Source organism: Symsagittifera roscoffensis, chromosome 4, assembly GCF_963678635.1.
Source record: "Symsagittifera roscoffensis chromosome 4, txSymRosc1.1, whole genome shotgun sequence".
Lineage (NCBI taxonomy): Eukaryota > Metazoa > Xenacoelomorpha > Acoela > Convolutidae > Symsagittifera > Symsagittifera roscoffensis.
The window spans coordinates 55,760,856-55,781,202 of record NC_087065.1 but is presented as its reverse complement, the minus strand read 5'-3'; the positions used below and the strand labels follow the sequence as shown (position 1 = coordinate 55,781,202).

At 34.4% G+C, this 20,347-nt stretch overlaps 1 protein-coding gene across 1 annotated transcript in view; it reads left to right on the top strand.

Annotated features, from left to right (window-relative positions):
• LOC134843647 (adenylate kinase-like) overlaps positions 1-20,347 on the top strand; it is a 207,657-nt gene that overhangs the window by 1,711 nt on the left and 185,599 nt on the right. The gene's annotated exons all lie outside the window — the stretch shown is intronic.

Here is a 20,347-nt window from a genome sequence, read left to right as displayed (position 1 = left end):
CTCCAAAAATAGACGAATTTGCGGAATCCGCAACCGTATTTGCGGAATCCGAAACAGTTAGTGGAATCCGCATTTTGTTTGCGGATTCCGTTTACATATATGTATGTATGTAGTAGCGTTTAAAATTATATCTTTTTATTACATGATTTGTTTCCACCAGAATAAAAATTTACTAGATCAGTGTTTGGGATTAATGGAATCCCAATTACTGACCAGTATTTAAGATCGATGAAAACCCAAATATTGAACTAAATTGACAATTTGCTATGTGTTGGGTTTCTAATCACTCTCCAAATAAATATTTTATTCCATATTGTTCCAGTTTTAGGATTCTATCCATCCCAAATAATGACCAGTATTTGGGATCGATGGAATCCCAAACACTGGTCTATTTTTGCGATATGCTGTTTTGTCTTGTGTTTTCATACACTCTAAACCCGATGACTACAATTACTGAATTTTTTCGGCGTTGTGTTTCCGAAATCAGTATTTGAGATTGATGCAATCCAAAATGCTGGCCTAATTTGGCGATATGCTATGTGTTGTATTTCCATACACTCTCAACTCAATGACTCCAAATATTGAAAATAATCGGTTTTGTGTTTCCAAAATACTAAAAGATGACATCCACCGATTTGGGTAAACAATGAGACTTGTTCGTGGGCTCTGCTGACAATGGTTAAATCGTTGCTTTTAAATTCCGCATTGCTAGAGATAAGAGTTCCAGCTCAGCTTTCAATTGTTCATATGCAGTTCAGTATTGAACAAAATTCGGAATTCACTTACAGTTTACGGAATCCGCCTACAATTGCGGATTCCGCATACATTTTGCGGAATCCACTTACAATTGCGGAACCCAAAACAACTAGCTATATACACAGTTTGGCCTCGTAATCTCAGAAAATATATTTAATTAAAATTTTTTACGTAGGTATTATACAAATAGTGACTAATACAAATACGAACGCGCAAAAATGAAAACCCAGTTAATTATTGACCTTTTTGAATTACATATTTTATTCAGAAATGGTTGTCAAAAAATATGCATAAAGAAGGGAAATAAATAACAAGGTTCAAAAGGGGGGAGTGTTAACAAGATCCCAAAGATGTACAAATATAGGCTTAAAGATGTAAAAAGATACGTAAGCGCATATCAGCCGGCACCGAGCACCCATTGATCATAATCGATTATTGTGTAATAATATGGTCGGCATCTATAAAATGACAAAATAATGGATCATAATCCATTAAAAAAGAATTATAATCCTAATAATTTTTTTGCCAATAAAACCCATTATATTGGATTATAATCAATTATAATGGATTTTTTCGAGGGGTTACTCATGAAATTTACAATTTTTGCTCAAAGTGATCTCTTTTCGTTTTTAGTGCAGTTGCTACGTATAACGTTTCAGAAAATGTTACATTTCAGAATAAAATTTATATTTTTTCTCCCTTTTTTTTAATTCAATCCTTTTTTTTGATTCAACGTTTAATTTACTGCCCCCAAGTTTGATACCCCCCCCCCCCCAGTTTACCCCACTCCCACTTTAACCCCCCCCCCCCAGTTTACCTACCCCCCAGTTTACTCCATCCCTTTAGTTGAGGGGGGGGGGGTGAAACGCTTGAGGGGGCGAAGGGATGACGTTGTGACATGGCATTTAGAAAAAGGCATGGCATACATTCTGCAAACTTCTCGCAAACTTTGCTAAAATTTGAAAATATTCGAACTTAGTTCTAAAAATGAAATGGATTATAATCGATTATAATGGAATATGGTGGATTATTTTTTTCAAATTTAATCGATTATAATGGCAATATATTCGATTTCGTGGTCTGAATTGTACATCTGTAATGGGTTATAACGGTTTTTTTTGTCTCGGTAACCCATTATAGTCAATTAAAATCCTTGGGCGCTCGGTGCGGCAGTTTTTTTATCATAATTTGATTCTTCAAAAAAATTAAAAACTCTTCATTCAGCACCATACAAGGTGAGTGCTTTTTTTACAAAAAAACCAAAACATAATTTGAAATAAAAGTTTCACGGATTTTAATATAGGTGGTTATATAACTTATTAGTTTTGTCGAAAGAAAGGAAATTATTGCTGCTTATTAATTGAAAGCAAAAATTACTAGCCAAAGAAATCCCATTTTGCAATACCCGAACCGGAGTTCTATGGATAATAATCGATTTTAATGGAAAATTTTTGTCTGAACTGTTGTCATTTTATTCCTTTATAGTTGCAAAGTTAGACCGCAAAATTGATTACATTGTCGTTATAATCGATTAATTTCGTAAAAACATAATCGATTTAAATCCATTATTATAGATAATAATGAATTATAATGCATACATTTTTTTTGCAAAACTTTTCTGCGTTATTCACAGCCTACTCGCAATCTAAACCTAGTCGAACTAACTTCCTCCTCCCACTCCCCTACGTTTATCCCTACGCCCAACCCCATGTTTACTAAACCTTATCCCCAACCCTCCCCCCATCCATAGAACTCCAATGCAGGTAATCTTTCTATTATATCGGAGCTGATTTTATATATAATGGTGTAATCCGGATTCATTTGTCATGGAGCAGCCGAATGATTAAAACCGGATGTCAAAAAAATCAGAAATAGGTCATAATAAACTTTCAAAGATTCTCAAAGCATCAAAGAATCTCAAAGCAAATTGATAAAGGGCTTCCGACTATACAAGGCCAATATTAAGTTTAAAATCAACAGATAATAAAAGCAGACTATTTTCCAGACACTACATGTTATGGGAATAGTAGGTCTTCGGCTTAAGGCATTATATTCAGCGAGTAGAAATTTGTGAAAATGTTAAGCTAACTGCTTGACTTAAACAAAGTATTTCCTATGTCATGATAACACTCTATTACAAACGAGTGAGGTTTTGCTCAGTCTTTGAAGAAATTTCTTCAAAAATGAAGATTGTACATGCTTGCCCGTGCATGATTGTACATCCATGCATGATTTGCATGGAAAATGACTAATCATGCGTAGCACATACGTTTAATTCGAAAATCCTCAAAATAGCTTTTTGGCGGATTCAAATAGTGATAAAACGATTTCTCATCGTTATGTAAGCTGTTGGTTAGATATGAAAAATTTTCATGATGCAAATCATACGTCGCAACATATATGGTGCTGCGTATGGAAGACAATTTTCACAATTTTTTTTTCTCTGAAAAATTCGAAAAAAAAATATTTAAAAAACGTATCTTTTGTACACGAACACTTTTATTGTGTTATGACTTTTTTATCACCATGCAAACCATACGTCGCAACACACATGGTGTTTCATATGAAAACTATTTTTTCATGAAAAAATTCGAAATTTGAAAAACCAACAAGCAAAAAGCTTTAACGCAATATCTTATTATCGAAACTTTTTAATAAGTGAAAAGTGTTGAGATATCTGATAAAAAAATTTCTTCTATTGACAAACAAAAAAAAACATTTTTTTTCCAAAATCTGTCATCTAAGCAAAAATAAGAGACAAGTAACATTAAAAATAGCAACAAGCATGCTCGTTTTGCTGCGGCTACTTAATTTAACCAATTGAATTTCATAAACCGGAAAAAATATGTAATTACTTGAATTTATGATTCAGTTTCAAAAGTTACATATTCTTTAGGATTTCTAATTTTTAACTTCAGCAGTATCAAGGTGTTTTGAATTGCAACATTGCCAAGTAGACCGAGAAGCATTGATTAGATGCGTGAGGCATTCGGAACACAGGCAAATTTTTGGGAACAATTTAGCGAAACTCTCTGCACAGTGCCGATGTGTTTGGGTCGGTAGGAGGAATCATTATTATGTTGCACAAGCGTTTATCACTAAAGCTGCGGTGTTTTTAAGAAGCAAGCAAGCATGTTGTTATTTTTTGAGGTAATTAGGTTCTTGCAAACTCTTTTAAGTGGCTCAGGTTAGATGGGCAACACTTCTGAAGCTTCGTGTAACCCAAAAAATTAGTGCGTTTTTCTATCGTAACAAAAACGTAGGGAATCAAAATATGAAGCACTTCCAGAAGATCAAAAGGAAATGATTTTCAAAAAAAGTATTCAAAAAAGAATTCATTTTTTTAAAAATGTGTCCATTAGACAAAATTTCTACCGTTTTTTAAAAATTGTCTATGAACTTCATCAGATAGAAACGTGAAACTTTTGCAGTTGTAACTGTTTAGTTTTTTTCAAATTGTTTTTTCAAGTAGTTATTTTGAACTTGATTCGGAGGTTTTTTTGACTTGTCTTTTTTCCATTCATTATCTTTTAGCCCAATAAAGTTTCGTATCCCAAATGTTGCGGAACTCTGCTTCGCCTCTGTATTTTAGATTTTTTAACTTAAAGTGTTAAGTTTTCTGCTTCCTCTCTGTGCAACATATTGGTCATAACATTGGTCATATTGGTCATAATATTGGTCATAACTTTCAATTGTTCATATGCAGTTCAGTATTGAACAAAATTCGGAAGCCACTTACAGTTTACGGAATCCGCCTACAATTGCGGATTCCGCTTACATTTTGCGGAATCCACTTACAGTTGCGGAGCCCAAAACAACTAGCTATATTCGCTTGTTGCGGAATCCGCGACACAACAAATGTTCTGACAAAGTTTACGTTGCATTGATATGAACGCGGAATCCACGAAAGTTTTGTACGTGGAATCCACTTACATTTTGGAACATGTTTAAAGATTAGTTTTTGGAATCCAGGAATATACAGACACAAAATTGTGCGCCTATTCAGTGCACAGTTTGGCCTCGTAATCTCAGAAAATATATTTAATTAAAATTTTTTACGTAGGTATTATACAAATAGTGACTAATACAAATACGAACGCGCAAAAATGAAAACCCAGTTAATTATTGACCTTTTTGAATTACATATTTTATTCAGAAATGGTTGTCAAAAAATATGCATAAAGAAGGGAAATAAATAACAAGGTTCAAAAGGGGGAGTGTTAACAAGATCCCAAAGATGTACAAAGATAGGCTCAAAGATGTAAAAAGATACGTAAGCGCATATCAGCCGGCACCGAGCACCCATTGATCATAATCGATTATTGTGTAATAATATGGTCGGCATCTATAAAATGACAAAATAATGGATCATAATCCATTAAAAATGGATTATAATCCTAATAATTTTTTTGCCAATAAAACCCATTATATTGGATTATAATCGATTATAATGGATTTTTTCGACGGGTTACTCATGAAATTTACAATTTTTGCTCAAAGTGATCTCTTTTCCTATTTAGTGCAGTTGCTACATATAACGTTTCAGAAAATGTTACATTTCAGAATAAAATTTATATTTTTTCTCCCTTTTTTTTTAAATTCAACGCAGTGTAAGACTTCATTTTACTGTTTTTTTTTTACCACAAACTCCCCACCCCGCGCCCAGCTGACTCCCCCGCCCAGTTTACTGCCCCCAAATTTAATAACCCCCCCCCCCCCCCCAGTTTACCCCACCCCTAGTTTACCCCCACACCCGGTTTACCCCCACCCCCACTTTAACCCCCCCCCCCAGTTTACCTACCCCCCAGTTTACCCAATCCCTTTAGTTGAGGGGGGGGGGGGGGTGAAGCGCTTGAGGGGGCGAGGGGATGACGTTGAGACATGGCATTTAGAAAAAGACATGGCATATATTCTGCAAACTTCTCGCAAACTTTGCTAAAATTTGAAAATATTTGAACTTAGTTCTAAATAATAAATGGATTATAATCGATTATAATGGAATATGGTGGATTATTTTTTTTCAAATTTAATCGATTATAATAGCAATATAATCGATTTCGTGGTCTGAATTGTACATCTGTAATGGGTTATAACGGTTTTTTTGTCTCGGTAACCCATTATAGTCAATTAGAACCCTTGGGCGCTCGGTGCGACAATTTTTTATCATAACTTGATTCTTCATAGAAAGTAAAAACTCATCATTCAGCACCATACAAGGTGAGTGCTTTTTTTACTAAAAACCAAAACATAATTTGATATAAAAGTTTCAGGGATTTTAATATAGGTGGTTATATAACTTATTAGTTTTGTCGAAAGAAAGGAAATGATTGCTCCTAATTAATTGAAAGCAAAAATGATTAGCCAAAGAAATCCCATTTTGCAATACCCGCACCGGAGTTCTATGGATAATAATCGATTATAATGGAAAATTTTTGTCTGAAATATTGTCATTTTATTCCTTTTTAGTTGCAAATTTAGACCGCAAAATTGATTACATTGTCATTATAATCGATTAATTTCGTAAAAACACAATCCATTATCCGTTAAAATCCATTATTATAGATAATAACGAATTATAATATATACATTTTTTTTGCAAAATCATTTGCAAAACTTGCAACATTTCTGCGTTATTCACAGTCTACTCGCAATCTAAACCTAGTCGAACTAACCTCATCCTCCCACTCCCCTACGTTTATCCCTACGCCCAACCCCATGTTTACTAAACCTTATCCCCAACCCTCCCCCCATCCATAGAACTCCAATGCAGGTAATCTTTCTATTATATCGGAGCTGATTTTATATATAATGGTGTAATCCGGATTCATTTGTCATGGAGCAGCCGAATGATTAAAACCGGATGTCAAAAAAAATCAGAAATAGGTCATAATAAACTTTCAAAGATTCTCAAAGCATCAAAGAATCTCAAAGCAAATTGAAATAGGGCTTCCGACTATACAAGGCCAATATTAAGTTTAAAATCAACAGATAATAAAAGCAGACTATTTTCCAGACACTACATGTTATGGGAATAGTAGGTCTTCGGCTTAAGGCATTATATTCAGCGAGTAGAAATTTGTGAAAATGTTAAGCTAACTGCTTGACTTAAACAAAGTATTTCCTATGTCATGATAACACTCTATTACAAACGAGTGAGGTTTTGCTCAGTCTTTGAAGAAATTTCTTCAAAAATGAAGATTGTACATGCTTGCCCGTGCATGATTGTACATCCATGCATGATTTGCATGGAAAATGACTAATCATGCGTAGCACATACGTTTAATTCGAAAATCCTCAAAATAGCTTTTTGGCGGATTCAAATAGAGATAAAACGATTTCTCATCGTTATGTAAGCTGTTGGTTAGATATGAAAAATTTTCATGATGCAAATCATACGTCGCAACATATATGGTGCTGCGTATGGAAGACAATTTTCACAATTTTTTTTTCTCTGGAAAATGCGAAAAAAAAATATTTAAAAAACGTATCTTTTGTACACGAACACTTTTATTGTGTTATGACTTTTTTATCACCATGCAAACCATACGTCGCAACACATATGGTGTTACATATGAAAACTATTTTTTCATGAAAAAATTCCAAATTTGAAAAACCAACAAGCAAAAAGCTTTAACGCAATATCTTATTATCGAAACTTTTTAATAAGTGAAAAGTGTTGAGATATCTGATAAAAAAATTTCTTCTATTGACAAACAAAAAAAAACATTTTTTTTCCAAAATCTGTCATCTAAGCAAAAATAAGAGACAAGTAACATTAAAAATAGCAACAAGCATGCTCGTTTTGCTGCGGCTACTTAATTTAACCAATTGAATTTCATAAACCGGAAAAAATATGTAATTACTTGAATTTATGATTCAGTTTCAAAAGTTACATATTCTTTAGGATTTCTAATTTTTAACTTCAGCAGTATCAAGGTGTTTTGAATTGCAACATTGCCAAGTAGACCGAGAAGCATTGATTAGATGCGTGAGGCATTCGGAACACAGGCAAATTTTTGGGAACAATTTAGCGAAACTCTCTGCACAGTGCCGATGTGTTTGGGTCGGTAGGAGGAATCATTATTATGTTGCACAAGCGTTTATCACTAAAGCTGCGGTGTTTTTAAGAAGCAAGCAAGCATGTTGTTATTTTTTGAGGTAATTAGGTTCTTGCAAACTCTTTTAAGTGGCTCAGGTTAGATGGGCAACACTTCTGAAGCTTCGTGTAACCCAAAAAATTAGTGCGTTTTTTCTATCGTAACAAAAACGTAGGGAATCAAAATATGAAGCACTTCCAGAAGATCAAAAGGAAATGATTTTCAAAAAAAGTATTCAAAAAAGAATTCAATTTTTAAAAATGTGTCCATTAGACAAAATTTCTACCGTTTTTTAAAAATTGTCTATGAACTTCATCAGATAGAAACGTGAAACTTTTGCAGTTGTAACTGTTTAGTTTTTTTCAAATTGTTTTTTCAAGTAGTTATTTTGAACTTGATTCGGAGGTTTTTTTGACTTGTCTTTTTTCCATTCATTATCTTTTAGCCCAATAAAGTTTCGTATCCCAAATGTTGCGGAACTCTGCTTCGCCTCTGTATTTTAGATTTTTTAACTTAAAGTGTTAAGTTTTCTGCTTCCTCTCTGTGCAACATATTGGTCATAACATTGGTCATATTGGTCATAATATTGGTCATAACTTTCAATTGTTCATATGCAGTTCAGTATTGAACAAAATTCGGAAGCCACTTACAGTTTACGGAATCCGCCTACAATTGCGGATTCCGCTTACATTTTGCGGAATCCACTTACAGTTGCGGAGCCCAAAACAACTAGCTATATTCGCTTGTTGCGGAATCCGCGACACAACAAATGTTCTGACAAAGTTTACGTTGCATTGATATGAACGCGGAATCCACGAAAGTTTTGTACGTGGAATCCACTTACATTTTGGAACATGTTTAAAGATTAGTTTTTGGAATCCAGGAATATACAGACACAAAATTGTGCGCCTATTCAGTGCACAGTTTGGCCTCGTAATCTCAGAAAATATATTTAATTAAAATTTTTTACGTAGGTATTATACAAATAGTGACTAATACAAATACGAACGCGCAAAAATGAAAACCCAGTTAATTATTGACCTTTTTGAATTACATATTTTATTCAGAAATGGTTGTCAAAAAATATGCATAAAGAAGGGAAATAAATAACAAGGTTCAAAAGGGGGAGTGTTAACAAGATCCCAAAGATGTACAAAGATAGGCTCAAAGATGTAAAAAGATACGTAAGCGCATATCAGCCGGCACCGAGCACCCATTGATCATAATCGATTATTGTGTAATAATATGGTCGGCATCTATAAAATGACAAAATAATGGATCATAATCCATTAAAAAAGAATTATAATCCTAATAATTTTTTTGCCAATAAAACCCATTATATTGGATTATAATCAATTATAATGGATTTTTTCGAGGGGTTACTCATGAAATTTACAATTTTTGCTCAAAGTGATCTCTTTTCGTTTTTAGTGCAGTTGCTACGTATAACGTTTCAGAAAATGTTACATTTCAGAATAAAATTTATATTTTTTCTCCCTTTTTTTTAATTCAATCCTTTTTTTTAATTCAACGTTTAAATTACTGCCCCCAAGTTTGATACCCCCCCCAGTTTACCCCACCCCCACTTTAACCCCCCCCCCCCAGTTTACCTACCCCCCAGTTTACTCCATCCCTTTAGTTGAGGGGGGGGGGGGTGAAACGCTTGAGGGGGCGAAGGGATGACGTTGAGACATGGCATTTAGAAAAAGGCATGGCATACATTCTGCAAACTTCTCGCAAACTTTGCTAAAATTTGAAAATATTCGAACTTAGTTCTAAAAATGAAATGGATTATAATCGATTATAATGGAATATGGTGGATTATTTTTTTCAAATTTAATCGATTATAATGGCAATATATTCGATTTCGTGGTCTGAATTGTACATCTGTAATGGGTTATAACGGTTTTTTTTGTCTCGGTAACCCATTATAGTCAATTAAAATCCTTGGGCGCTCGGTGCGGCAGTTTTTTTATCATAATTTGATTCTTCAAAAAAATTAAAAACTCTTCATTCAGCACCATACAAGGTGAGTGCTTTTTTTACAAAAAAACCAAAACATAATTTGAAATAAAAGTTTCAGGGATTTTAATATAGGTGGTTATATAACTTATTAGTTTTGTCGAAAGAAAGGAAATAATTGCTCCTTATTAATTGACAGCAAAAATTACTAGCCAAAGAAATCCCATTTTGCAATACCCGAACCGGAGTTCTATGGATAATAATCGATTTTAATGGAAAATTTTTGTCTGAACTGTTGTCATTTTATTCCTTTATAGTTGCAAAGTTAGACCGCAAAATTGATTACATTGTCGTTATAATCGATTAATTTCGTAAAAACATAATCGATTTAAATCCATTATTATAGATAATAATGAATTATAATGCATACATTTTTTTTGCAAAACTTTTCTGCGTTATTCACAGCCTACTCGCAATCTAAACATAGTCGAACTAACTTCCTCCTCCCACTCCCCTACGTTTATCCCTACGCCCAACCCCATGTTTACTAAACCTTATCCCCAACCCTCCCCCCATCCATAGAACTCCAATGCAGGTAATCTTTCTATTATATCGGAGCTGATTTTATATATAATGGTGTAATCCGGATTCCCTTGTCATGGAGCAGCCGAATGATTAAAACCGGATGTCAAAAAAATCAGAAATAGGTCATAATAAACTTTCAAAGATTCTCAAAGCATCAAAGAATCTCAAAGCAAATTGATATAGGGCTTCAGACTATACAAGGCCAAATATAAAGTTTAAAATCAACAGATAATAAAAACAGACTATTTTCCAGACACTACATGATATGGGAATAGTAGGTCTTCGGCTTAAGGCATTATATTCAGCGAGTAGAAATTTGTGAAAATGTTAAGCTAACTGCTTGACTTAAACAAAGTATTTCCTATGTCATGATAACACTCTATTACAAACGAGTGAGGTTTTGCTCAGTCTTTGAAGAAATTTCTTCAAAAATGAAGATTGTACATGCTTGCCCGTGCATGATTGTACATCCATGCATGATTTGCATGGAAAATGACTAATCATGCGTAGCACATACGTTTTATTCGAAAATTTTCAAAATAGCTTTTTGGCGGATTCAAATAGTGATAAAAACGATTTCTCATCGTTATGTAAGCTGTTGGTTAGATATGAAAAATTTTCATGATGCAAATCATACGTCGCAACATATATGGTGCTGTGTATGGAAGACAATTTGCACAATTTTTTTTTCTCTGGAAAATGCGAAAAAAAAATTTAAAAAACGTATCTTTTGTACACGAACGCTTTTATTGTGTTATGACTTTTTTATCACCATGCAAACCATACGTCGCAACACACATGGTGTTACATATGAAAACTATTTTTTCATGGAAAAATTCCAAACTTGAAAAACCAACAAGCAAAAACCTTTATTGCAATATCTTATTATCGAAACTTTTCAATAATTCAAAAGTGTTGAGATATCTAATAAAAAATTTCATCTATTGACAAACAAAAAAAATCATTTTTTTTCCAAAATCTGTCATCTAAGCAAAAATAAGAGACTAGTAACATTAAAAATAGCAACAAGCATGCTCGTTTTGCTGCAGCTACTTAATTTAACCAATTGATTTTCATAAATCGGAAAAAATATGAAATTACTTGAATTTATGATTCAGTTTCAAAAACTTACAATTTCTTTAGGATTTCTAATTTTTGACTTCAGCAGTATCAAGGTGTTTTGCGTTGCAACTTTGCCAAGAAGACCGAGAAGCTTTGATTAGATGCGTGAGGCATTCAGAACACAGGCAAATTTTTGGGAACAATTTAGCGAAACTCCTGCACAGTGCCGATGTGTTTGGGTCAGTAGGAAGAATCATTGTTATGTTGCACAAGCGTTTATCACTAAAGCTGCGGTGTTTTTAAGAAGCAAGCAAGCATGTTGTCATTTTTTGAGGTAATTAGGTTCTTGCAAACGCTTTTAAGTGGCTTAGGTTAGGTGGGCAACACTTCTGAAGCTTCGTGTAACCCAAAAAATTAGTGCGTTTCTTTTATCGTAACAAAAACGTAGGGAATCAAAATATGAAGCACTTCCAGAAGATCAAAAGGAAATTATGGAAAGTGCACGGAACCTTGGACACTAACTATAGATATGGTCATTAAATTTGCCTGTTGGGGTTTTCCTAGTACAAAAAAAATGATACTCCTCTTTTTTTTGATACGATTAAAAAATAATAATAATATAGAGAAATTGTTTTCCAACCTCATACCACCAATAAATTCAATTTTAACTGATTAAAATAAAATTCAAAATATTATAATGAAAACTTTTCTCGAATTTGTTGCGATCATAGATATAAACGAATTTCACTCTGTGGTTCGTTTTTGAACAATTATCAGTATCATTACGAGACAAACATTTATTTGATGGTGTACCAGCAAATGAAAATCCAATTTGGCATTGTTAAGAAAAAAAAACGCTTTGATTGATTGAGAAAAAGCAACAGATGATTTTCAAAAAAAGTATTCTAAAAAGAATTCATTTTTTTAAAAATGTGTCCATTAGACAAAATTTCTACCGTTTTTTAAAAATTGTCTATGAACTTCATCAGATAGAAACGTGAAACTTTTGCAGTTGTAATTGTTTAGTTTTTTTCAAATTGTTTTTTCAAGTAGTTATTTTGAACTTGATTCGGAGGTTTTTTTGACTTGTCTTTTTTCCATTCATTATCTTTTAGCCCAATAAAGTTTTGCATCCCAAGTGTTGCGGAACTCTGCTTCGCCTCTGTATTTTAGATTTTTTAACTTAAATTGTCCATTTAACTTAAGCATCCATGGTCACATATCACTTCTCAACAGCCCTGGTAAAATTTTCAGAATTGTCTAATCTAAGGTCCCCCTTTAAAAAAAACGTGCAACTATACGTCCCGTCATGCGTCACGTCGGCATTTTTTCATGGCTTCCATGGAACCATGCATGCTGCGACGTATGGTTGCACATTTTGGTCTGCCCGGATTTGGTGATTTTTATATTCAGGTCAAAGTTAGGAATTGAACTTGAAACCTACGTGTTCCCAAGCGGGTGTTTTACGCACTATCCTGAAAGAGATTTAATCCTCCGTAAAACACTCGTTTAAATTTTGAAAGTGAGCTGAATATGATGCTAAAAGTTCAGCACGAATAACTCTTCCGCCCACAAAATTGTTCCGAAATGAAATAATCTTAATCGTATTAAAATAATGATAATAAGAACGTTTTGTTATGTAATCCAAACGCTTCAGATTTCCCAGTTTTAAACAGTTTTACCTGATATCTAGGAAAATCAGTTTATGTAGCAGCTGCCAGCACAATTGATTCACTAAGTACATAAATCGGTGTCTGCGAACTTTTCAGTGAAGAAACCCCGGTATATATCCGTGAATTTTTCTTTTAAACTTTTTCTAGACCTACAGTATCAGGTGAACTTCAAGATACGCAGCGAGATTGTTGAACTTAGAAATCACGCTATACCAAAAAAAATTTGTGATTTTGTTTCGTTTTAATTTGGGAATATGGAAGATTTCTTTAATTTTTGTCGAGTTTCAATGTAAAGAATGGGGCGCAGTTGTTGAATCAGGGTCATCGGTCATAAATATTCCTAGATTTTAGAAAGCAGTGAGCAATTCCCACAATACCACACTCTACTTTTCTAAAAAAAATCAGTAATGAAACTATTCAACAAATTACACTGTAACTGTTGTGATTTGTTGTGACACTTAATACAAAAAACAGTCATAACTATTCAAAAGACTGCATTGTTTTTGTTGTAATTTTTATGACACTTTATATGATTTTTGTTATTGACCAGATACATTTCAGTCTCGCTCATGAATTGGCCATCGGTTGATCATTCACTGTTAGTTTTAACTTTAAAGAAGACTTTTTATTTCAGAGTTTTTCTTCCTTGTTTTTCATTTTGTTTTTTGTTTTTACATAGACGGTTTATTACTTGTTAGAACAGTGGGCTTTTATATGGCGCTAACAAACGAATCCAACATGTATAAAAAAATCTCTTCATTTTGACCTTATCACACAATGGAGCAACAAATTTGAATAGGCGATTATCGCAAAAAAGAGTCTCGACATCAAAAATCTTAGCGTACCAGAAGTCTCTGAAACTCACGTTCCGATCTTGCAATCAAAAAAATGAGCTGGGTACAAATAGAGTAAGTCAGAAAACAGGGAATAAGAACGCAATGAAATTATTTGATGAAATCGTAAAAAAATTCTTCTGAAAAATCCTAGAATAAAAATACCAAACAAAAATCAACCCAAAAAGGACAACAGGGAAACCTTTGAGCCATTCTAGGAAGCGCTGACAAATCTAGCCAGTACCTGCAACATCAGAACGACTGACGGCTCAGACTGGATTGCTGATGTCTTTTTCTACGAAAAGAAAAACAGCGAGACCCAACGGAAACCACTTAATCAGGCTCATGAGTTAGGACCGAAGTGTAACTCATAGAGTAATTTCGGATAGGGTACACCGTCTGCTCGTCACGCTATCTTATTTTCGGCCGGATAGATTCGTGCAACTTCTTAGTCTAATACCGATCCTAATCTTACTCTTATACTATCTAGTCTCAGGTTGTTTAACTAGTCTCTGCTAGGCTCAATAGATCTAGGGTATACTGGTTTATTGCGGCTGCTGAAGTGCTCGGGAGAGTCCAACTAATTTCTAAGTTAAATTCAAATCTCTCTGGTGCTGAAATTACAAGTAACTTCAGCACTTACAAATAAGTGGGTTGTTAGTTAGATGGATCATGATTGGTTAATATTAAATACTTTACATTGGTAAAACATTTAATTTATCCAATCATAAAATATAGTTTAGATCAGGTTCCACCCATCCGGGTTTTACAGAGTTTTTTAGAACAGTTCTTCTGTAATTCAAGGGTGGATGATGGACGTTGGTATTTGGCGAACATCATAATTTTCTTCCGCTTCTTCTTGTGACAACGACTGAGTCTTTGCAACAAAATCAATTCTGATTTCAGAATGGTTGGCTATGTCAGGTTTTTCTGTTCTTCGGGGAGAACTTCTTTTGTGTCTGATCTAGCTTGGGAATGGCGTGGAGATTGTGCGTGGAGGGGATGCCTGGTTACTCGGATCTGTACGTATACTTGAACATCGAGGTGGTCATTGGTCTAGTTCAATGAAGTCCTTTTCTGCGAAGTCAAGTCGTACTCTAAATCCTTTGAGTTGTGATTGTGAGCGGCATATCGATTGTAGTTGGTCATTCTCTCTCGAGTGTAGTGAGGTCGTCTTGTCTTTTGATGTTCGTCCTTGGTGTTGTATTCTGATCTATATATTGCATCATGTGATTTTACATTTTATAAAACTTTTATTAGTTTAATATTTTTTAATCATGATTTTAGTTAGTTGTTTTCACAAAAGCTTTTTGTTTTAGTTCGGTTATTTTGAAGAGTTACTCACCCTTGAGTAGCTCTTATTAAAAATAAAGGTGTGGTCACAAAGCGTGGATGTAGCGCGGTGGGTTAGGCCGGCTATAGAGCATGCTCAGGACGTCCTTTCCTGGTGGGTTAGGCCAGGAGTGGGAGTATGATTTCATGCGGTGTTTGTGAGGGGTCCTGTTATGTGACAACGTTTTATGTTGGGTTTGTTGTGGTTTTACTTATGTCTTGTTGGTTATGTACTTTTTCCAAAAAGCAAATTGTTTGTGGTATGGGTTTGTCTTTCGACTTTTTGTGTTTTATTATTTCTTTCTAAGACTTTATAATAGTCTTCAAAAGAATAAATTATCCAGTTTTAAACTGGGTTAATCCGGTTTGGGTACCGTTGGTTTCCTTTTCTTAGTCATGCTGTTATTCTATGATTTGTGGTATTTAGTAAGCTGCGTTGGTTAGTTTTGTTTAGTATATGATTCCTTTCCAACCGGGTTAAAGGAAAGTTTGAAACTTGTTATCGTGTGTTAGAGTTGTTGAGTGTGAAAACTTGAAACTGAAATTCATTATTTTAAACAATTCTTCGTGGGCGAGCTGTGCGAGTGTGGATAGAATTTCTGTGCAAATGAATAAAAATATCAAAAGGTTAGTACTGCAATTGCATTTTATTAATTTACTGCATAGAATTTGGAAATTTACTGCTAGTTATGGGGGAATTTTAAGATACAAATTTTCATCATAATTAGATTTACTGCTGTTGGGGGAAAATTTATAAATTAATTTACTGCATTGGTATTATATTTATTTAATTGTTGGTGCAAAAGTTTAATAGGGTCTTAAACAGTTTTGAAGTTTGCTATTTTTTATTTTTCTTTTGTGAATTTTTCAGATGGTCTAGGATGAAGGCTAAAAATCTAAAGAAAACATGAATAAAGAATGGTGAGTTTTTAATATTTTAATTAGTTAGTGATATCATTTAATTCATACTTACCTGTTAGTCGTCGGGGAAAAAACCGTGGGGGAAGATGTCGTGAATTAGTTCTGAAGTTGTTAGTAGTTTAGCTAGAATGCGGATGATATTTTTAGTCTGAAGTAGTGGCCAAAGCAATTGAAGTGCCTTAATAGTGGTTAGTTCTTCAGTGCCTACTGCAAACTCATAAGGTGTGTTTTGGATTAAGTTATATAATTTGTGGTTAAATTTCGTGTTGTGGATGAATTCTAAAATTGGGATTTCTATAGGCTGTACAAACTCGTGCGGGATAAGGAAGGGTCGGGATTCTTCGGCGTTGAAGGTCTTGGTGATGGGGCAGAAAATGTACATTTGGGTTATGGGGTCATAATTACGAAGAATACCATGGAGGTTAGTGTCTTTAATACAATATGTGAAATTTAGGAAATACGGTGAAGTGTATTTTGAATTGATGAATTGAAAACGATGGTGTGGTTGTCTAGAGGGTGTGTGGAGGTCAAAGTGATTTTGGATGAAACGATAGTAACTGTATGTATGTGTTTGTTTAGTGCGCAACATAATATCATGTGAGCAGTGCAAATCTCTTTCGTGTGGTGCAAGGAAATGAAAGGTTAGTGAAAAGATTTGGAAGCGTTCTTTAAAACTTTCGTATGCTTGTGTGTTTGTTAGTGCTTCTGAAATAATGTGATCAAACTTTCGGTCGAAGATGTTTAGTGTAAATACATATGGTGTCTTGATGAAAAATTTCTCGGTGATTTGTGGATTAGCGAAGCGATCGTCGTCTAAGAATTGATCTTGGTTAGCTCTAATGATGTTGTGATCATAGTATTCGAGTGTATATTCGTTAGCTCTAGGTGCAGTGTGTATTTTTAGTGATTTTTTATATCCAACGTAAGTAAACTGTCTAGCGGTTAGTGGTGTAGTTAGTCGATATAGCATGTCTTTGTTTCGTTCTATATCGATGGAAGTGTTGGATAAAGGTAAGCAAAGAGGGTTAGTGAAATGATAGTATGAGGTCCAAGAGAGAGTGGGCATTAAAACGTATTCATCTACAAAGTTGCGTGTTTCGTTAGCGTCGTGAGGGGTGTTTAAGGTGTATTGTGGAAACGAGGGTAAAGTGATAGCTAAAAATTCTTTAGTGTTAGTATGCTGGGGGTGGTTGATGTATTCACGGGCTGTTCCTGGTTTTGCTGGGAAAGGATGGTTGGGGAATTTTCTTTTAAAAGTGCGGTAAGCTCTGTTAGTGTTTAGTGAAGATATAGTGGATGTGGATGATGGTGTTAATGATTCAGTATAATTTGAAGAGGGTGTAGGGGGATTGGATGAATTTGTAGTGGAGGAGATTTGGTTTATGGTCGGGGTGTTTAGGTGGTAGGGTTGTTGTTGGAGGGTAATAAAATTATCTAGCTCTGGGGAGATTCTGGGGGTGTCTGGAGAATGAGATGATTGGTCAGAATGGTATGAGGAGTAGGTTGGGGTAACTTGGGAAGCATAAGAGGGTGTGGGAGTGATTGGGTCAGGGTTATTGGATAATATGGGTTGAAAAGGGGGTTGAGAAAAATTAGAAGAGTTATGAAAATTATTGGATGGGGATGGTTCTGAGTCGGCAAATTCATCGGGGGTTTCAATATTCGGGTTATTTAGCTGTGAGATGGAGTATAAAACTGAAATATGTGAGTTAGTGTCGGAATTCATGCCTGATGTTACATTGCTAGATGGAAAATCGGGTGGCGGAAAAGCAAAAAGTGGTATTATTGGGATTGGAGAGGCAAGATTGGTTGGGTGGGAATTTGATCGGTGTAGTGATCCAAGTTGGCGGCTCATCGTGGGCTAAAAAAATGATTATTTTGAGACTGAAAAGCGGTGGTATGGGGTTGTTCAATAATTTGTTCATAAGTATTATCATCTTGTGGCTGGTGTGTCATTATATGTTGAATGGGACTTTGTGATGTGGTGAGTCGAAAATTTGGGTTATGTGTGATGGCTAAATTTCGAAAATTTCGTGGGACTAGGGATAGTGGATGGTTATTTGGTAAGGGTGGTAATTGTGGTGCCGTTGGCGTTATGTCTACATTGTTATGTTCTTCGTCGTATGTATTTTGTCGTGTTGTTATTTTTGTGTTATATTCTTTTATTTGTGCGTCTAAAAGAATTTTGTTTATAGATGTGGAAAAAATTCCAAAAAATCCTGCAAAGAGTATGCGTGCTACGCTTGCTTGTCTGTTTACTTGTGTGTGTATAGCACATGTATTGTAGATTCCTTTTAAGAGTGAGAAAAGAAATCCAATAAAGTTAAACATTGCGTATAAAATAGTCAATTTTTCTAAGATGTAGTAGGGCCATCCTAGAAAATCAAGGATTTCATTTTTGAGTGTAACAAAGCTAAAAATGTTGATTGGTGATATATCTTGGGGACGGTATTTTTCGCCGTTTAGATATATATAATCTTTAATGTCTTTAAAATATCCGCTATAGTCTTGCGTGTAGATATCGGCAAATCCTGCGGTTTCTGCAAGTTTGCGTAAGTTTTGGTCAATTGATTGTCTTTGTATAGTGTCCATTTGTGTTAATAATTCTTGGAATTGTTGTGTTCTAATGTGATGTTGAATATCTGATTTTGAATAGATTCCTATTGATTGTAAGTCTATATTTGGGTTTCGAGCGATAGCGCGAATGCTTTCTGGTGAAAATTTTTTGAGTGATTGCATTAATGTGGGATATGGAGTGAGAAGATAATATTTATTTTCATCAGGGTTTAGTTGTACTACATTGTGGCTATTTTCTGATCCACATGGGACTGCGGTATCCCAGAAATAGGTTCTTCGTGAAAGTGTATCCACGAAATGTACTTTATTCTTATAAAAGATAGGGATTCTTTTATAACATCGTTTATCTTCAAAAACGTATAGTGGTGATACTTTTTTAGTACAAGTATAAAACCATAAGATGTTTCCTTCGTAGTCTAAAAAATTTGATCTATTTCCTGATAATAAGTATCCTGCGTAGGGTATTTTTAATACTGCTAGTGCAAGTGATTGTAATATTTGTGTTCGTTCTAATTCGCATAGTTGGTGTAGTGTTTCTAATTCGGAGAGTGACATTTCTTGAAAAATGCGGCTAATTGTATAGTCTAGTTTCATATCCAAATGAATATCATAGTGGATATTACCGAAATATGTAGTATTCATTAGTGATAATTCTTGTAAGCGTGTGCTTCTGGTGTCATAAGGTTTTAGATGTCCACCAGGTTGTCCGTTGCTTTTTTCAAAATTAACTGGTATATAGGATGTTCCTTCGTTTAGAGGATGACCTGTGGCATATGGGTCGATTTTTACTTTTCCAGTGGTCATGTCGAATCCTTTTTCGTATTCAACTAATATTTCAGAGTATTGTGTTCTGTGAAGTGGATTCCTGTATTTACATGCAAGTTCTGTTTCTTGATATATTTGAAATCGTGTCAATTTATTTTCTATATTGTCTATGTTTCTAAAATCGGAACTTAGTTTGCGTGATGGATGGACGTGTTCATAAGGAATTGATTGTATGAAATATTTTTCGTGAAATTTTATCATACGAGCGTGTATTTTTGCTACTTGAAATGTTGTACATGTATCTTCGGGGAACCAAACAATTGTTGCTTGTGCTCTTGTTGTAGGGTCGCAATATCCTTGATCATTTTTACAAGGTAGTCGGATTCCTTGATAGATCATTGTATTATCAGATAAATCTCGTGTGAGTTGTATTTTTTCGAGTTGTATTTTCCAATCGAAAAACATTATTTCTTGGTATCCTTTATTTTTTGTGTCTGCTTTGCAGTTTGATGGGTTATTTATACCAATGTGTGGTATCCAATGTTTATCATGTAGGTCATAGGTTAATCGTCCGTGTGCGCCGTTATACGGGTATTTTTCGTCTAGTTTTATATGTCCTTGGTGTCTTTCAAGTTGTGATTGGTGTACAGAGTCTGAAAAAACTTGAAAATTAACTAATTTTCTTTGGGAATTTTTATTTTGTGTGATGTTTAGTCTAAGTAATTCATTTTTACAATCGTCGGGATTGAGATGTAAAAGACGTTCTATATTACTTTGATAGAAT